The sequence below is a fragment of the Hemicordylus capensis genome, chromosome 8 (assembly GCF_027244095.1).
Source record: "Hemicordylus capensis ecotype Gifberg chromosome 8, rHemCap1.1.pri, whole genome shotgun sequence".
In the NCBI taxonomy this organism is placed as follows: Eukaryota; Metazoa; Chordata; class Lepidosauria; order Squamata; family Cordylidae; genus Hemicordylus; species Hemicordylus capensis.
This window is the reverse complement of record NC_069664.1, coordinates 1,971,520-1,988,274: the sequence shown is the minus strand read 5'-3', so window position 1 is coordinate 1,988,274 and position 16,755 is coordinate 1,971,520.

Sequence of the window (16,755 nt, the reverse complement as noted above, 5' to 3'; positions counted from 1 at the left end):
CAGCCAAAGGAAGGCTGTGAGTGGGGCGCTGGCTGAACCCAGGACTGGTCTGGCCGGGGATCTCCAAGAACCAGCGTCCACCTCCAGGTTCCTTTTGAAAGCCGTCTTGGAGATTTTGCTTAGCTGCTGGGCTTGTGGTAGCAACTACCCGTCTGAACGGCCCCCTTTGCTAAGCAGGGTCTGCTGGCAGACAGCTCCTGCAACTGGAGTCTGCATATGAATGCTGTGTGGGGAGGGGAGGTCTCCGCTAGGGTGGGTGCTGGTGGGAGATATGATCTTGAATCACACACCACAGATCCCATAGCTAGTAGTAACACAACGTAGCACATGCCGTATTTACCTCTTCCTTTTGGGTAAATGCAGATACGTATAACCTGCATTTAACCTGTACTTTTTAAGGGTTCATCTTCATTTCAGAGTAATCTTCTATTTGGGTAAATACGGTATGAAGTAGAATGTAATATGCAAACTGTAATTCCAGTCAGTAAATCATTTATAAATAATAAGCATGAATGGTTAAATATAAGACTAAAAAAGCACATCTCACTCATTTTGTTATGAATAGCATCACTCGTATTTCATGTTCTAGATCGTTGTTTTGATTAGTATAATCAAAACAACGATCTAGAACATGAAATACGAGTGATGCTATTCATAACAAAATGGCATTCATAACGTGCTGCACAATGCAATTCATAATACACCACCAATCAATACAAAACACACAACAGAAACCTGGCGTAGACCAGTTTCAGAATCTTTATCAAGTGTCTGATTATGCCACTGAATATTGGTCCCGTACTAATTCTTATAGAAGCAAAACTTATCTCCAGTGCATGCAGTAAGACATCATCCTGAAAAACTCGGGTTGTGTGGTGCTTGTGCCATGGGACGTGCGATCTTGCCTGGGGATCCCCCCCCTCCCCTGTGAGAGTAATCCCGATGTCAAGCCTCACTGTGACCAGGAGGAGAACATTTGCCTGTCTCCATTGAGGGATTGAGGGGCAGGTGCTTCTTGAAGGAAGGAAGGGCGTGGGGGAAAGGGCTGCTCTTCCTGCCCCACACTCACAGCTGGAAGCCGCTCCCCCCACTTCCGGCAATTGCTCTGCCACAGAAGCTTTCTCAGCGGCCAGCAGAGCTGACCCCATTGCCTATGTCAACTCTCCCTCCCCCCAGAAATTCTGGGAGGCCTTGGGATCTCATGCAGAACTTCACACCATCTTTGTGAAAGGACAGTTCCCAGGATTCTCTGGGCATGAAAACAATGTGGCATGAAATTAATGGGGGGCTGGCCGTAGCTCAGGGGTAGAGCCTCTGCTTGGCCTGCAGGAGGTCCCCGGTTCAATCCCCAACGGCAGCAGCAGCAGGTGGGGCTGGGAAAGGGCCCTGGAGAGCGGCTCACCTGCCTCCCCTCCCTGCAGGAGACCATGCCCCCTCGCACGGGCAGGGCCAGTCCGAGAGTGCCACCCTTCCCCTGGCTTCTTCCTCGTCGTCATCAGTGGGCTGATCTGGTGGGAGGGATGCTGGGCGGGATGTATAAATAAATAAACGTAGGAAACCAAAGCCCTATTTAGATATCATTATCCTTCACGAGGAAACTCCTTCGTGAGTCACTGCTGGCTCAGCACCTGTGTCCTTCCCTTACAAAAAACAAGGCTCCGTGGATGGAATCGTGCTCTCGAGCACAACCTGCCCAGCAAGGAGCCACCCTGGCATCCTTCCCCTTCCCTTCCCTCCCCCATCTCAGCACTGTCCCAGGGGAGGAGAAGTGCAGCCCGCAGCCCAATGCCTGGCTGGGCACATTGGGCCAGGATGCACACACCGCCACCCTTCCTCCCCTGGGCATCTCCTCCTCCTCCTGGCCAGTCCGTGCCCAGGGCCGGCTTTATTACACCGTAGCAAGATAGCACCTCCCAGGAGCAGAGGCCCTCTTCCCCCTGGACTTCCAGGCCCACTTCCAGGGCCTCCACACCCCCTGGGGCCCCCAAACCCTTTTGAGTTTGTCTCGGCATTTAAAAGGTGTTGAGATGACTGTTTGTGTGGGTGGGTGGGAGCCCCTCCAAAAGCCTTTAGGTCCAGGCTCCCAAATTACCCGGGTGCCTCTCTGCCTAGGAGCTCTGGGAAGCCCTGGCCATTGGTGGGGCCAAAACTGGGCGGGGAAAAGTTCTCTCCAGCAGGAACTGCTGCAGGATTGTACCATTCACTGGGCAGAGCAGCCTGGCAGCCCAGCAGCAGCAAGCCCAGCAAGGAGTGGGCCAAGAGGGCACCTGGCCGCATCTGCTGTTCTACCCCTCCGACCAGTCAAACCACTTTCTGCCTAGTTCCTGGTGCTGGGATTTAAAAAGACACTCATTTCCCAATTCAGCTGCGGCCTGTCCTGGCTCATGCCCATCAGCCCTATCCAGAGGGCAGTTCATAGGAACACAGGAAGCTGCCATATACTGAGTCAGACCACAGGTCCACCTAGCTCAGTATTGTCTTCACAGACTGGCAGCAGCTTCTCCAAGGTTGCAGGCAGGGATCTCTCTCCCAGCCCTATCTTGGAGATGCTGCCAGGGAGGGAACTTGAAACCTATTTCTCTTCCTCGAGTGGCTCCATCCCCTGAGGGGGAATCTCTTGCAGTGCTCACACTTCTAGTCTCCCATTCATATGCAACCAGGGCAGACCCTGGTTAGCTAAGGGGGACAAGTCATGCTTGCTACCACAAGACCAGCAGTCCAAAATTGGCAATCCGAAGGGTGTGGTACGAGTGCAGCTGTGAGACTGGAGCAGGTCTGGGCATCCTTGGCTCTCTAGCTGTCGATTGTTTTATTGATTGATTAAGTGCTGCCACGTTGGTGTCGACTCTTAGTGACCATAGAGATAGATTCTCTCCAGGATGATCGGTCTTGGCCTTTCAGGTCTCTCAGTGGTGCATTCATTGCTGTCGTAATCGAGTCCATCCACCTCGTTGCTGGACGTCCTCTTCTCTTTCCTTCATCTTTTCCCAGCATTATGGACTTCTCAAGGGAGCTGGATCTTCGCATAATGTGTTCGAAGTGTGATAGTTAGAGCCTGGTCCTTTGCGCCGCGAGTGAAAATTCTGCGTTGATTTGTTCTATGATCCATTTGTTTGTTTTTCTGGCTGTCCACGGTAGCCTCAAACGTCTTCTCCAGCACCAAAGTTCAAAAGTGGCAATATTTTTTCTATCTTGCTTCTTCTAAGTCCAGCTTTCACATCCATAGAGTGTCACGGGAAAAACCATTGTCCGAACAATTCTAATCTTTGTAGATATAGGCACGTCACGGCATCTAAATATCCTTTCCAAGGCCTTCATTGCAACCCTACCAAGTGCTAGTCTGTGGCGTATGTCTTGACTGCTGGATCCTTTAACAGTTGACAATCTATCCTAAAAGGCAGAAGCGATCCACCACTTCAGTGTCTTCATTATCAATTCTGAGCCTGGTTGCATTAGTTTAGTCTTCTTGGCCTTTTTGTCATAGTCCCATTTTTTCACTGTGCAACTTGGCTTTCATTACTAGAGCTTGCAGATCATCCACATTCTCGGCGGTCAGAGTGGTGTCATCAGCGTAGCACAAGTTATTGATGTTTCTTCCTCCAACCTTGAAACCACGCTCATCTTGCGGAACAATAAATTTCAGCTGGGGATGATGGGAGTTGTAGTTCAGCAACAGCTGGAGACCGCAACAGCCCAGCCCTGCCCTGAGGAAGGAAGCCAAAGCCATGCGGCAGGCAGGTCAAGAGGCAGGGAGATGGACAGGGAAGATGGACCACTAAATGATGGAGTGGGGAGTGGATGGAGCATACGCTTTGGGTGGTCACAATGCTCCAAGAGCGGATAGAAGGGCAGCCTGATCACACCCTTTTTCAAAGTGTGGAGAACCACACATAGGAACATAGGCAGCTGCCACAGAGTGTCAGACCCTTGGTCTATTTAGTTCAGCATTGCCTGCACCGGCTGGCAGCAGCTTTCCAAGGTGCCAGGCAGGAGTCTCTCCCAGCCCTACCTGGAGATGTTGCCAGGGTTTGAATGTAGGACAAACGCAGATGCTCTTCCACTGAGTTATGACTCCATCCCAGAAGCAACCTTAAGAAGAATCACAGGGTCCCTAAGAAGCTGCCTTATTCCGAGTCAGACGTTTGGTCCACCCAGCTCAGTATTGTCTACACTGACTGGCAGCATCTCTCCCAGGTTTCAGGCAGGTGTATCTCCCAACGCTACCTGGAGAGGCTGCCGGAGGTCGAATTTGGGGGACCTGCTGCATTCAAAGCAGATGCTCTTCTGCCACTGAGGTACCGGCCTCACCCCACACCCTTGGCACTGATTCAGCAGGTGGGTGAATCGGTGGGTGAATCAGTGATTCAGCACCGATTCAGCACACTCACAGCTCTCCCCTGGGCTTCATTTCCTGCCTCAGAGAGAAGAGGCGGCGGCAGCCCATCGAGGCCATCTCTGCTCTGAGTTTGGGGAATGTGATAGCGGTGAGTTGCATCCCGGCCGGAAAGAGACATCATCATCACAACGACACGACTCACTTCCGGAGCATCTTGGGCTGGAAGACTTCCAAGCCCTCCTCGCCAGAGGATCCTTTCCAAACCAGCGGCTGACTCCTCCTTCCTCACCTGTGCAACGTGTTTGGAAAAAGTTGCTGAAGCTTTCATCTTGAGTCCGGAGGATTCTCCTTTAATGCATCAGAGCTAGTCAAGGCTCTTCCTCACCCCACAAGCTTTCCATCGAGGACATTGCCTCTGAGCATGGACAGAGAGCCTCTCTCCTCCGTTCTCAGGAGACACAGCCAGTTTGCATTGATCTGGAATTCAATAACAGACCTAGCAGGGCTGGCTGGGGATGGATCAGGCTGGGGTCCCAACCTGTCTGGTTTTGCAAACCAACTATTTATCACTTAAACCCTACTGAAATCAATGGGGCTGAGGCGCGCCTAACTTGATGCTTGATTGCAGCCATTGCTTTGAGCTTTCTGAAATGGCCTCTCTGCAGTTGCTGATGAAGCAAAGAACCTAAAAGTTGGTGTTTTGTGTTGTTTTTTAGACACCCCTTCTCCATTAGCTGGATGTGTTTCTGAATCGGAGGTTCAGCAAGTTCAACAAGTTTGGCTGTGATGATTCATGACTCAGGAGTAACTCAGAGGGGCCAAGAAAGATTGAAAAGAGAGATATGGGGAGGGAGAGAGAGAGAGAGAGAGAGAGAGAGAAACAGAGAGAGAATCCTTAGAGAGCTGAGCTTGCTCCTCTCCTCCAGTCATCTGTGAGTAAAAAGTAAGGTGGGGTTGAGAAGAAGGGAAGGGCTTGTCTGCTAAGTGGCAGCTGGGTCTCATCGGTGGTGGTGGTGGGGCTGTTCCTCCTACCCAGAGGCTGCATCCAGCTCTTTAACTAGGTAGGCCAAAATGCCCCCCACCCAGCTGATGCCCAGCAGAACATCCCTTCCTCTTCTTCCTGCCTTGCTTTCCCCTCACAGACCAGTGGGATGCAGGAGAGTGTGCATAGCACCCCATCTTGGGTAGGACACATCTCCTCCTGCCCCCTGATCAGAATGAATTAGGATTGTGAGGATCAGCCTGATACATGTCGGATGTGTGAGCCAAGGCAATATGTGGTTGATCACAACTCCCAGAATCCCCAGCTGCAATGGCCTATGGCTGGGGGGTTGTGGGAGTTGTGGTCAACAACCTCTGGAAATCCCTGTTACAGGGGACACTGGAGACCATACTGGACTCAATGGTCTCACTTGACACAGGCTGGATTAATCTCTTCCAGCTCTTCTCAAACTTGCCTCCCCAGATGTTGTTGAACTACAATGCCCATCACCCAGTGCCCATGATCGGCATTATTATCCCCAGGTGTGAGGACCCCTGATCTATTCATACGGCAGCTCTCTTCACGGGGCACCAAAAACCAAGGGGTTGCCCTGAAGGAAGGCTGCACCCCTGTGGCTGCTGGACCATCGCCTCACTCAGTGGGGTCACCACCACCCTAGATTTCCATTGCCACACCTTTTTTCCACCCACAGACAAGGGACCTGCGAGTGAAAATGGTTTATTGGCTCATTGTCCTGAACCTGAGAGCGAGTGAGAGAGCAAGAGCGAGAACAGAAACGGGCTGGAGATCCCTGATGTTGCGACACTCGGAGGGAACCGCAACAGCCAACGAGTTCTCCCACCTCTGGTTCCTAGAAAGCCCACTCCCAACCCCTTCTTGCTCTACTAGGAAAAGCAACAGCATGTGGAGGTGTTTCAGGTGGATCATAACCAAGGGGCACGTAGCAGAGAGTCATCATTTATTATTGGGGTGGCCAAAGAGAACAGAGAACTCTCTCTCTCTCCAAATCCTGGAACGGGGGTGGCCAACCTGAATTTCTCCAACTGTCACTGGACAACAATCCCCAGCTGGGGAGGAGGATGGGATTTTCTGTGTGGAAAACTATCCATGTGGCTTCTCATCACAGCTGCTAAATCCAGAGGTGGCAGCACGCTCCTGAGGGACAGCGGCTGGGGGCAAACCACTGCAGACGGCTGTCACTTTAATCTCTTGGCACCATGAGTAGTCCGTTGGGTGGCTCCTTAGGAGGGAGGCAGCCATTTGCTTGTGGCCGAAGCCTTCTGGATGGAAGTCCATGTCAGAAGCATGAAGGAGTATCCTTAGGTGTACCTGTGCTCACACTTATGGGTACAGAGTGGGGGGAGGGGTCTGTAAACAGAGGGGCGAAAAGACCACAAGATGCCGTGGGCAGAAGAATCGCCTGTCCCTTGGTCCCCAAGGGCCAGACACAATTGTTCCAAAATACTTTAATATCATTGTGCGCTTGTGTTGATGAACAGAAGGGAAATATCACCCAAGCGGAGTGATATTTCCCTTCTGTTCATCAACACAAGATCACAATTCATTGGGAAGTTCTCCTGCACAAGCCCGTTGAGCAGGAGCTGAGCAAGAGCACCGTGGCCACCTTGCTGTGCTTCCATCCTGGCCAGGCTGCCTGCCTCCGGGCCAGAAGATTCATCCAGCACTTCACCACCCCCACCACCCCCAGCCACCTCCCCAGAGGCTTCTGAGGACAGATCGGAGGCAGGATGGAAGAACTGGATTTGACTCACCGCTGTGGGGCAAGCCCTGTTTATGTTGCACGTCTCTGGCGAAAGGTGTGGCGACACCTGTCCTCACCTCAGAGCTCCTCTGGGCCCCGTGGGGTCAGGTTTGCCGAGAAGAGCAAAAGCCCCTGATCGTTCGCATTCCTTGTTGTCTGGTCTGGAGACGCCTGAGGTTCAGCCCAGGGCAAAGTCACAGGAGGGGGAGGATGGCTACGTACACACCAGGAAACTGAAACGCAGGGCTGGAGAGAGCCAGCCCTGCAGGAGGCTTCAGCCATGCACAACCACCCCACAATATTGACAGCAATATTGACATGGGCAGCTCCCTGTGCCACACAACCCTTTCCCCAGAATTTATTTGTATTTAATAAATACTTGATTCATTAAAGTATTCCCCACTTTATTCGGGGCATATGATGTCCTGCCTTTCTGTACACCAAGGCCGCTTACAAACTGTAAAGCAAGGCAAACAGAAGGCTCAATGGGAAACACAATACAACACCAGCAATCAGCAACCAACACAGCAAGCAGAAGCCATTTTTAGCGGTCCGAACTTTAAAAGGCCAGCCCAAAGAAAAGTTCTCAATACATGCTTAAAGGCAGGCAATGAGTGGGCCAGACTCGATAAGACCGAGGAGGAAAGCTGGTTTTGTGGAAGCGAGCATGGCTTGTCCCCTCTGCTAAGCAGGGCCTGATCTGGTTTGCATTTGGATGGGTGACTGCATGTGAGCGCTGTAAGATGCAAAGATGTAAGTTCTTTTAGGGGATGGGGTCGTAGCTCAGTGGAAGAGCATCTGCTTTGCATGCAGAAGGTCCCAGGTTCAGGTAGGGATGGGAGAGACTCCTGCCTGAAACCTTGGACAGCTGCTGTCAGCCAGTGTAGACAATGCTGAGCTGAGCTAGGTGGACCAATGCTCTGACTCAGTATGAAGCAGCTTCCCGTGTTCCTATGTTCACCTCTCTTGGAGGTTACTTTGAGTCTGGGCCCCACAGCTGAAAACGGTAGGTGGGGAGACAGTGAGAAGACTCTCAGAAGCACAGGGGCCCCCAACCTTGGTCTCTAGATGCTGTTGTGGCTGCGGGTGATGGGAGTTGTAGTCCAAAAACACCGGAGGACCCCAGGTTGGGGTTGGGGACAAGGCCGGCCTTAAGCCATGTCTGCTTTCAGAGAATTAGCTGTTCTCAACCTTTAGTCCCAGCAAACAGAGGTGATGTCTATGAAGATAAGAGTGCTTTGTTTCCAGAATTGGCCAAGATGACAGACGCAATGTGGTTTCCCCCCATATGTTTCGTGGTAAGCACAGGGTGGCGGCGGCGGCGGAGAGACAGCAGCTGACAGGATAAGATCTGGCAGCTGATTCACCCCAGATTAGCTAATCTCCCTTCGGAGGCATCTCAGCCACCCACCCGCCTGCAGCACCTTTGGGTGCGACAGTGGAGTGGGCTGGCGACTCGGGTGGGCTTCCTCGCCTCGGCAACCGGTCTTGCTGCTTAGGGTCTTCCCAGCACCCACAATGGTTTCCTCAAAGGCTACAGGAAGCCTTCGTTGTGGATGGTGACGCTGATCAGGAGCGCCACTGGAAGCTGGTGGGGCGTGGGGCTGGGCCCTGCCTTGTCAAGGCAACCCACTCATCCAAATCCAGTGGGGGGGTGGGCAGAGCCTGGCTAAACTGGAGAGGCTGTGTGGGTTGCTTCAACCTTGCCAAGCCTCCTGCATGGGGCACTCCAACCGCCCTGAGATGCTGCAAGGGACCTGAGGGGGTGTGTGAGTGCGAATGCATGCACACATGCACATGCGCGTACACTCTCTCTCTCTCTCTCTCTCTCGGTTTGTGCACTCCTCACTAACCATGCTTTTATCCTGAGACAACAAGGTGGCCATCCTAAATGGAGGGACCTACGGGCCAAAAAGCAACAGGGCCGCCCCTGAGTAAGAGCAGCACCCCCACTGCCAGATGGGGAGAGTCACACGAGAAGCAACACATCCGTGAAACAGTCTAGAAGGACAATGTATATGACACAAACATATATGTAAATATACGGTTTATCTGACAAATCCCAATCCATTCATGAAGCCAGCATATACAATGATAGCAAAGATGGAACAATGGGCAAATATGAAGGTTGAAAGTCCAATCTTCGTCGCTAGAGTCCACAACATGAAAAATACTTCGAGGCTGGAGACGGCAAAAATCTTCATTCTTCCCAAGTGTGAGATGTATAAATCCCTTAATAGGCGTCCTAGGTTATCTTCGCCTGTTTCGAAAACAGTCTTCCTCAGAAGTGTGTCATATCTTTATATAAACAACAAACATGAACACAATATACATTCCAAATGAACAAACTTGTTCCTTTGCTTCAATGAAAACAAACCTCCTATCCGGAACAGCCTTGTTCTGTCAAACCGTAACATGAGCATGCTTGCTCAACTCCTTACCAAACTCAAATTTCTCTTAAAGATGGTGTGAGTCTGCTGAGGAAAATATACTAGCCTCCTAGTTAGCAAATTTATGCTGCCGATATGTTTCTGGGCAAAATACAAGGTGTTGGTTATAACCTATAAAGCCCTAAACAGCTTAGGCCCTAAGGATATTAAGAGAACGTCTTCTTCGTCACGAACCCCACCGCCCATTGAGATCATCAGGAGAGGTCCGTCTGCAGTTGCCACCGGCTGGTCTGATGGCTACTCAGGGACAGGCCCTCTTCATTGCTGCCCCAAATCTTTGGAACACGCTTCCTGCTGAAATAAGGGCCTCCCCATCTCTGGCATCTTTTAAACAGTCCTTAAAGACACATCTGTCCACCCAGGCTTTTAACTGATAGTGTTTTGATTGTTTTAATGTTGTTTTTAGAATATTGTTTTAAAATTTTAAATTGTGTTTTAAATTTCTTGCTGTTAAATTTTTCTTTTTGTTATTAGTTAATGTTTTACTTTTTAATCTTGTTGTAAACTGCCCAGAGACGTAAGTTTTGGGCGGTGTAAAAATATGTTAAATAAATAAACAAAAAAACAAACAGATAGATGATAGATAGATAGATAGATATTTAGATAGATAGATAGATAGATAGATAGATAGATAGATAGATAGATAGAATGTTAGCAGAAGCTAACCTCGGCATCCACCTCCTTCTGCTGAGTCAGACCCTTGTTCCGTCTAGCTGAATATCGCCTGCACTGACTGGCAGTGACACAGTTCAGGGGAGCAAGTGCTTCCCAGCCCTACCCAGAGAGATACCAGGAGACCGACTGTGGGTGAGGGAGGGGAGGGGAGGGGAGGAATATCCTGAAAGGAGAGAGCCAAGAGAGAAAAGGCAGGGGAAGCAAAATTCTCCTGGGATTCAAAATAAAACAGACAGGAGCATCTCCTGAACAATTGGCCTAAACACTTTATTAACCCTGTGCTTATTCCCAGGAAACCACTCCTTGGGTGCTGGCTGGAACTGTCTCTGATGATGCCTCTAAAGTGCAGGTCGTGGCTGTTGGGAGAGGAGGGAACTCCCCCTCGGGCGCTGACGTGGAGGGTCTCTCATGCTGTGATGCCGACCTGACAAGCTCGGAGGCCTGGAGGCCTGTGCTGAGCTGTGCTGGGTGACAACAGCAGGGTGAGGATTCTTTGATCTTCTATTACGCCACGATAGTGTACTTTATGCCTTCCTGGAGGCGTGGGAGAGCATAATATACGCAGTGGCCAAGGCACACTATCCTCCCCCCCACCTTGCTTTTGCTCCCTGCTGTTTTGGAGATTGATTGATTGATGTGATTGATTGATTGATTGATTTCTATACCGCCCTTCCAAAAATAGCTCAGGGCAGTTTACACCCATCAATAACCAATAAATAAGATGGATCCCCAAAGGGCTCACAATCTTTCAGGCCATTTTCTGGGACTCCAGAAAAATAACCCTCAACTTCCCATTGACATAATGCTTCGTTCTTCACAGGTTCATTACTCAGCTGTAGGGGCGGAACCGAAACCCCACGAACAACAAGGTCCACCTCCACATGCAGTTTGGCCCTCAGCTTATGCAGGGAGGGAGCTGCCCATGGCGTGTTCTGCACAGGTGAAGGCACAGAGCTGTACACGCAGCCCCGCAAGATCTGGAGAGCCAAGCGTGAGAAGCCCTGCGCTAGGGAGCTGAGCCATTGACATTTGGGTTTTATTCCACTTCAGACGCCTCCGTGTTTTCTAGGCGGTTTTGACTCCTCAGTGTCTTTTCGTGCCTGCTCTATAGCTAGGATAGGTTATGCCGTTGAGTCGGTGTCGACTCCTGGCAACCACAGAAGCATGTCCTTTTCTTTGTAGGATACAGGAGGGGTTGACCATTGCTGCCTCCCGCGCAGTATGAGATGATGCCTTTCAGCACCTTCCTATATCGCTGCTGCCCGATAGAGGTGTTTCCCATAATCTGGGAAACGCGCCAGCAGGGATTCGAACCGACAGCCTCCCGTTCTTATACTAACTTTTAAAAGTGCTTTGATAACCTGTTCAGACACTGGGAGCTAGTTTTGAACCAGTTTAGATTCATTTCATGCAGAACATCACCCCATCTTTTGTTTGGAATGTAACTCTAGGGACGAAATACAGGGAAAACGGTCCAACTGAAGAAAATGTTGTTTTTAAACAGCTCCTTTTTTATTTCTTTCAAGGTTTTTGAAGCAAAAATACACCAGGAAAAAACCACTTGTCATGATCTGCAGCAGGGGCAGACCTCCTGGGTCTGGGGTGCTCGACAAAACACCCCCTCGGACAGGAGCGTTCGGTCTGCCGCGTGGCTGTGTCCACCGGAGCCAGCCTGCCCACTTGCAGCACCTGCCCAGTGGGCAGTGGGGCCAGGGCAGGCCCCTGCCTGAAGCGGACACGGCCCCTGCCTATCTAGAGCTCACACAGCAGCGAGCGGCAGCTGCCGCCTCTGCAGTGATGAGAGCTGAGCTGATCGGGAAAGTTAATGCCAGGAGGAAACCCATTGCAGAAAAGCAAGCGGTGGGGCAGGGAGCCAAGGGAGGCTGGGTGGAGATGCCTAGCATGGGAGAGGCCAGCCTGGAGGACCGGTGTTTGCTCAGCAGGCCGGGCGGCCTCCTGGAGGGGCATGGTGGGGTGGAGGCTGCAGCCACTGCACGTGGGCGTCCAGGGAAACGCTCCCAGGGCTGTCAAAGGCTGCTCCTTAGCTCAGGCCCAAGAGCCACCCCTCAAGGCTGCTGCGAAGCCCAGGCAGACCCCCAGCGCCCACCCCTCATGCCAGGGCCTAGCCCAGCGTCAAACTGTTGTGAAGAAAAGGATGCCTGCAGCAGGGGCCAAGTGTTAGGGGACTACAACGCCCATCACCCCCAACCACAAGGGCTTGGCCTTGGGATTCTTTTCTTGAAAGGCGATAGACGAATTTAACAATGAATAATCAATAAATGAATGATAGGAGTGGTGGTCCATCGGCATTGGGCAGCCAAGCTTGAGAACCCCTGAACTAGCCCCATTCACACATTATGTTCAACACACACAATCTGTGTACACAATGTGTACAAATCCAGATTTGTACACATGTAGAGTTATTTGCATGTGACTTTCAATGCACATCCAGTGCGTGGTGCACTGCATATCTGTACCCTGCAGTTGAGGGGCGCCTGTGCTCAGGGTCACTTTTAAAGTGACTGCACATTATGTACATTATGCAGACACATCTGTACACAGGCGTTATGTTCTGATCAGCACTTAGGACCCTGATACAAAGATACATGCGTGCAGAAAGAGACTGTGTGCTTGCGACTGTGCTCTTTATTCAACACACTGAGGAGAGCTGGTCTTCTGGTACCAAGCTTGACTTGTCCCCTTGGCTAAGCAGAGTCTACCCTGGTGGCATATGAATAGGACACTTGATGTGTGAGCACTGGAAGATATTCCCCTTAAGCAGGGGCATATCTAGGGTGGGGCAGGCAGGGCACATGCCCCGGGCACTACTTGAAAGGGGGCACCATTTTAAAAAATTAATTAATTTTTTTTTAGAAAAAAGACTGCCAAAAACAAAATGGCCACAGCACATGCTCAAATGGCCTCTGTGAGGCCGGGCCTCACAAAGGCCATTTGAGCATGCATGGTGGCCATTTGCACGGTGGTCATTTTGTTTTCAACTGCCATTTTTTAAAAAAAAAATTTTTTTAATGGCCACCGCACATGCTCAAATGGTCCCTGTGAGGCCCTAGAGGCCAGTGGGGGGGAGGGGGAACCTTTGTAGACCCCCCCACCATGGCCTTTAGGAAGCCCCTCAAATGGGCTACAAGTATTTTTTTAAAAAATAATATAATATAAGTCACTGTACACATATTCTTATATGTGACTTGTATGTGACCTTCAGACTTGTATTTTTCAGCTGATATTATGGTAAAGTTATCTGAAAGATGAGTGTCAGATGTTTGGACAGGGGGCTTGCCCTAGGCGCTATTTTCCCTAGAAAACGCCTCTGCCCTTAAGGGATGGTGCCGCTTGGGGAAGAGAAGAAGGTTCTAAGTTCTCACCCTGGCAGCAGCTCCAAGACAAGGCTGAGAGAGACTCCTGCCTGCAACCCTGGAGAAGCTGCTGCCAGTCTGTGTAAGACAATATGGAGCTAGATGGACCAAGGGTCTGACTCAGTATGTGGCAGCTTCCTATGTTGTTCCTATGTACGTGGCACTGTATGTTAGCCAACAAGCGTACAGACACATGTGCAGCTGAGTTCTTCACCCCTTCTTCCTTCTGGATCAAGGCCTCAAGCATTAATCAGAACATGTCTCGCTTTCCCTTTTTCTGAAAGAACCTGACCAACCCAACAGCTCTGAGCAGCAGCTGGAAGTCACCACTCCATAACTAGCTTGCTTCCTCCCCATGACTGCCAAATTCCTAGTGCTACCTCCATGCCTCTTGCCTTCTCCTCAGGCCACCAGGAGAAGTGGGAGGCCTGCCAACACCCCAGAGTTCAATCCTTGCAGCTCTTCCTGGAACAAAACCAGCAGAGCAGGAAGCCCCGTCAGCCTCACTCAAGGGCCATGACTGACGGCACCCGGCAGGAAAACCACGACATGCTGCAGGGTACTGATCTCTCTCTCTGCAGAGGGAAAGTGAAGCTGTGTCTAGCAGAGAACACACACCCTTTGGGCCTCAGAGACGGACCACCAGTAGCCTCCTCTAGAGTCAGTGGCTCCCAGCCGTGGGTGCTCCAATGCGAGTTGGCCTGCAGCTCCACCATGGCAGAATGGCATCTGTCCTCCTCCAGACCCAGGCCTGGCTCTAGAGCCCCGTTCCCTTCAAAAGCTCAGCCTGAGTGCTGCCCAGTGAAGCTCCATTTAGGAACATAGGAAACTGCCATATACTGAGTCAGACCCTTGGTCCATCTAGCTCAGTATTGTCTTCACAGACTGGCAGCAGCTTCTCCAAGGTTGCAGGCAGGAATCTCTTTCAGCCCTGTCTTGGAGATGCTGCCAAGGGAGGAGGAAACTTGGAACCTTCTGCTCTTCCCAGAGCAGCTCCATCCCCTCAGGGGAATCTCTTATAGTGCTCACACTTCTAGTCTCCCATTCATATGTGACCAGGGCGGACCCTGCTTAACTAAGGGGACAAGTCATGCTTGCTACCACAAGACCAGTTCTCTGCCCTTCCTTCTCTGCCGACAGCCAGAGGCAATACTTCCGTTTTTTCTGCTAACTGGCTCAGCAAGTTGGTTGCTTTTGGCTATGCCAACTCCAACTTTGGTTCGGGCACCCCTTTCTTTTTCTTTCTCTCTTTCTCTTTCTATACCGCCCCAACCAAAGGCTCTGTGTGGTGCACAACAGGTAAAATATTACAACAAACAGCATTTAAAACAAACAGGTTAAAACAACATAAAAACAAATCTAACAGTTTAGAGGAACTTAACACCAATTAAAAATACTTAAAAGCCATTTTAAAACCTTGGAAGACCAGGAGGAAACCGATTATCTAGACCAGTGATTCTCAAACTTGGGTCCTCAGGTGTTATTGGACTTCAACTCCCATAATCCCCAGCCTCAGTGGCCTTTGGTTGGGGATTATGGGAGTTGAAGTCCAATAACACCTGAGGACCCAAGTTTGAGAATCACTGATCTAGACCCATTTCAAACTGTCTTTAGAGCAGCTTGTGGGGTTGAGACAGCCTTGCTCAGCCTGATGGGTGACTTTTACCAGGGAATCAACAGAGGGAGCGTGACTGTTGGTTCTTCTGGATCTCTTGTTGGTGTTCAATACCATTAACCATTATATCCTTCTGGATCGCCTGGGGAAGTTGGGGATAGGCAAAGGAGTAAGGCAAGGCTGTATACTTTCTCCTTTATTCAATTTATATGCTGAACATATACTGAGAGAAGCTGGATTGGAAGAAGATGAGCATGGTTTTAAAGTTGGAGGAGAAAACATCAATAACTTGCGCTACGCTGATGACACCACTCTGATAGCTGAGAATGCGGATGACCTGCAAGCTCTAGTAATGGAAGTCAAGGAGCACAGTGAAAAAATGGAACTATGACTAAATGTAAAGAAGACTAAACTAATGACAACGGGCACAGCAACCAGGCTCAGAACTGATAATGAAGACATTGAAAGTGGTGGATCGCTTCTGCCTTTTAGGATTGACCGTCTACAGTAAAGGATCCAGTCAAGAAATACGCCACAGACTAGCACTTGGTAGGCTTGCAGTGAAGGCCTTGGAAAGGATATTTAGATAGCAATAGCACTTACATTTATATACCGCTCTATAGCCGGAGCTCTCTAAGCAGTTTACAATGATTTAGCATATTGCCCCCAACATTCTGGGTACTCCATGATGTGTCTACACCTACCAAGATTAGAATCGTTCGAAGACAGGAGGGGTTTCCCATTGCCTCCTCCCACACAGTATGTGTCGATGCCTTTCAGCATCTTCCTATATTGCTGCTGCCCAATATAGTACCAGTGGGGATTCAAACGGGCAACCTTCTGCTTGTTAGTCAAGCATTTTCCTGCTGCGCCACTTAAGGAGCTTAAGTGTCCTTAGACACTTATTTATCAATCATATTTTTGTACCACCCGGTCCATCCATCTCAGTGTTCCAGGAAAACTGCAAAGGGCACTCCCTTGTTTGAGAGCAAGGAGCCACACCTTGGAGAGCCCCCCCCGCCCCGCCCCGCGTCCACCAGCAGGGCCCAGCCACCAAGCCCTTCTGTTGAGTTGAGCCCCCACTTTCTGACTCATGAGGGTCTTGGCTGCACACCCTCTCTTGCCCAGAGCTGGGGTCTTTCCAATCATGCCCTGGCACACTTGCTGCTCATTTCCTGCATTTGTTTGAGCAACATCCCTGCAATGGGATTCACTGCCACAACATACAGTAATGGGCACTCACTAAAGAGTTCAACCAGGGGTTCTGAAGCTTGGGTTCCTAGAGGCTGATGGACTACAACTCCCATCATCCCCAACCACAACGGCCAAAATGGATGATGGGATTTGTAATCTACCGTCTGGGAACCCCTGGGTTAGACCAACACACTGAGGACACATCTACCCATGGCTCCTAGTAATAAGAGGCATTATGTCTCTGAATCCCAGCTGCAGCCGATCAGTGACAGGAGGTGGCGATTCTGCCTTCCTGTGGGCTTCCCAGAAGCACCCACCACTGTGGCAAGCAGGATGCTGGCCTGGA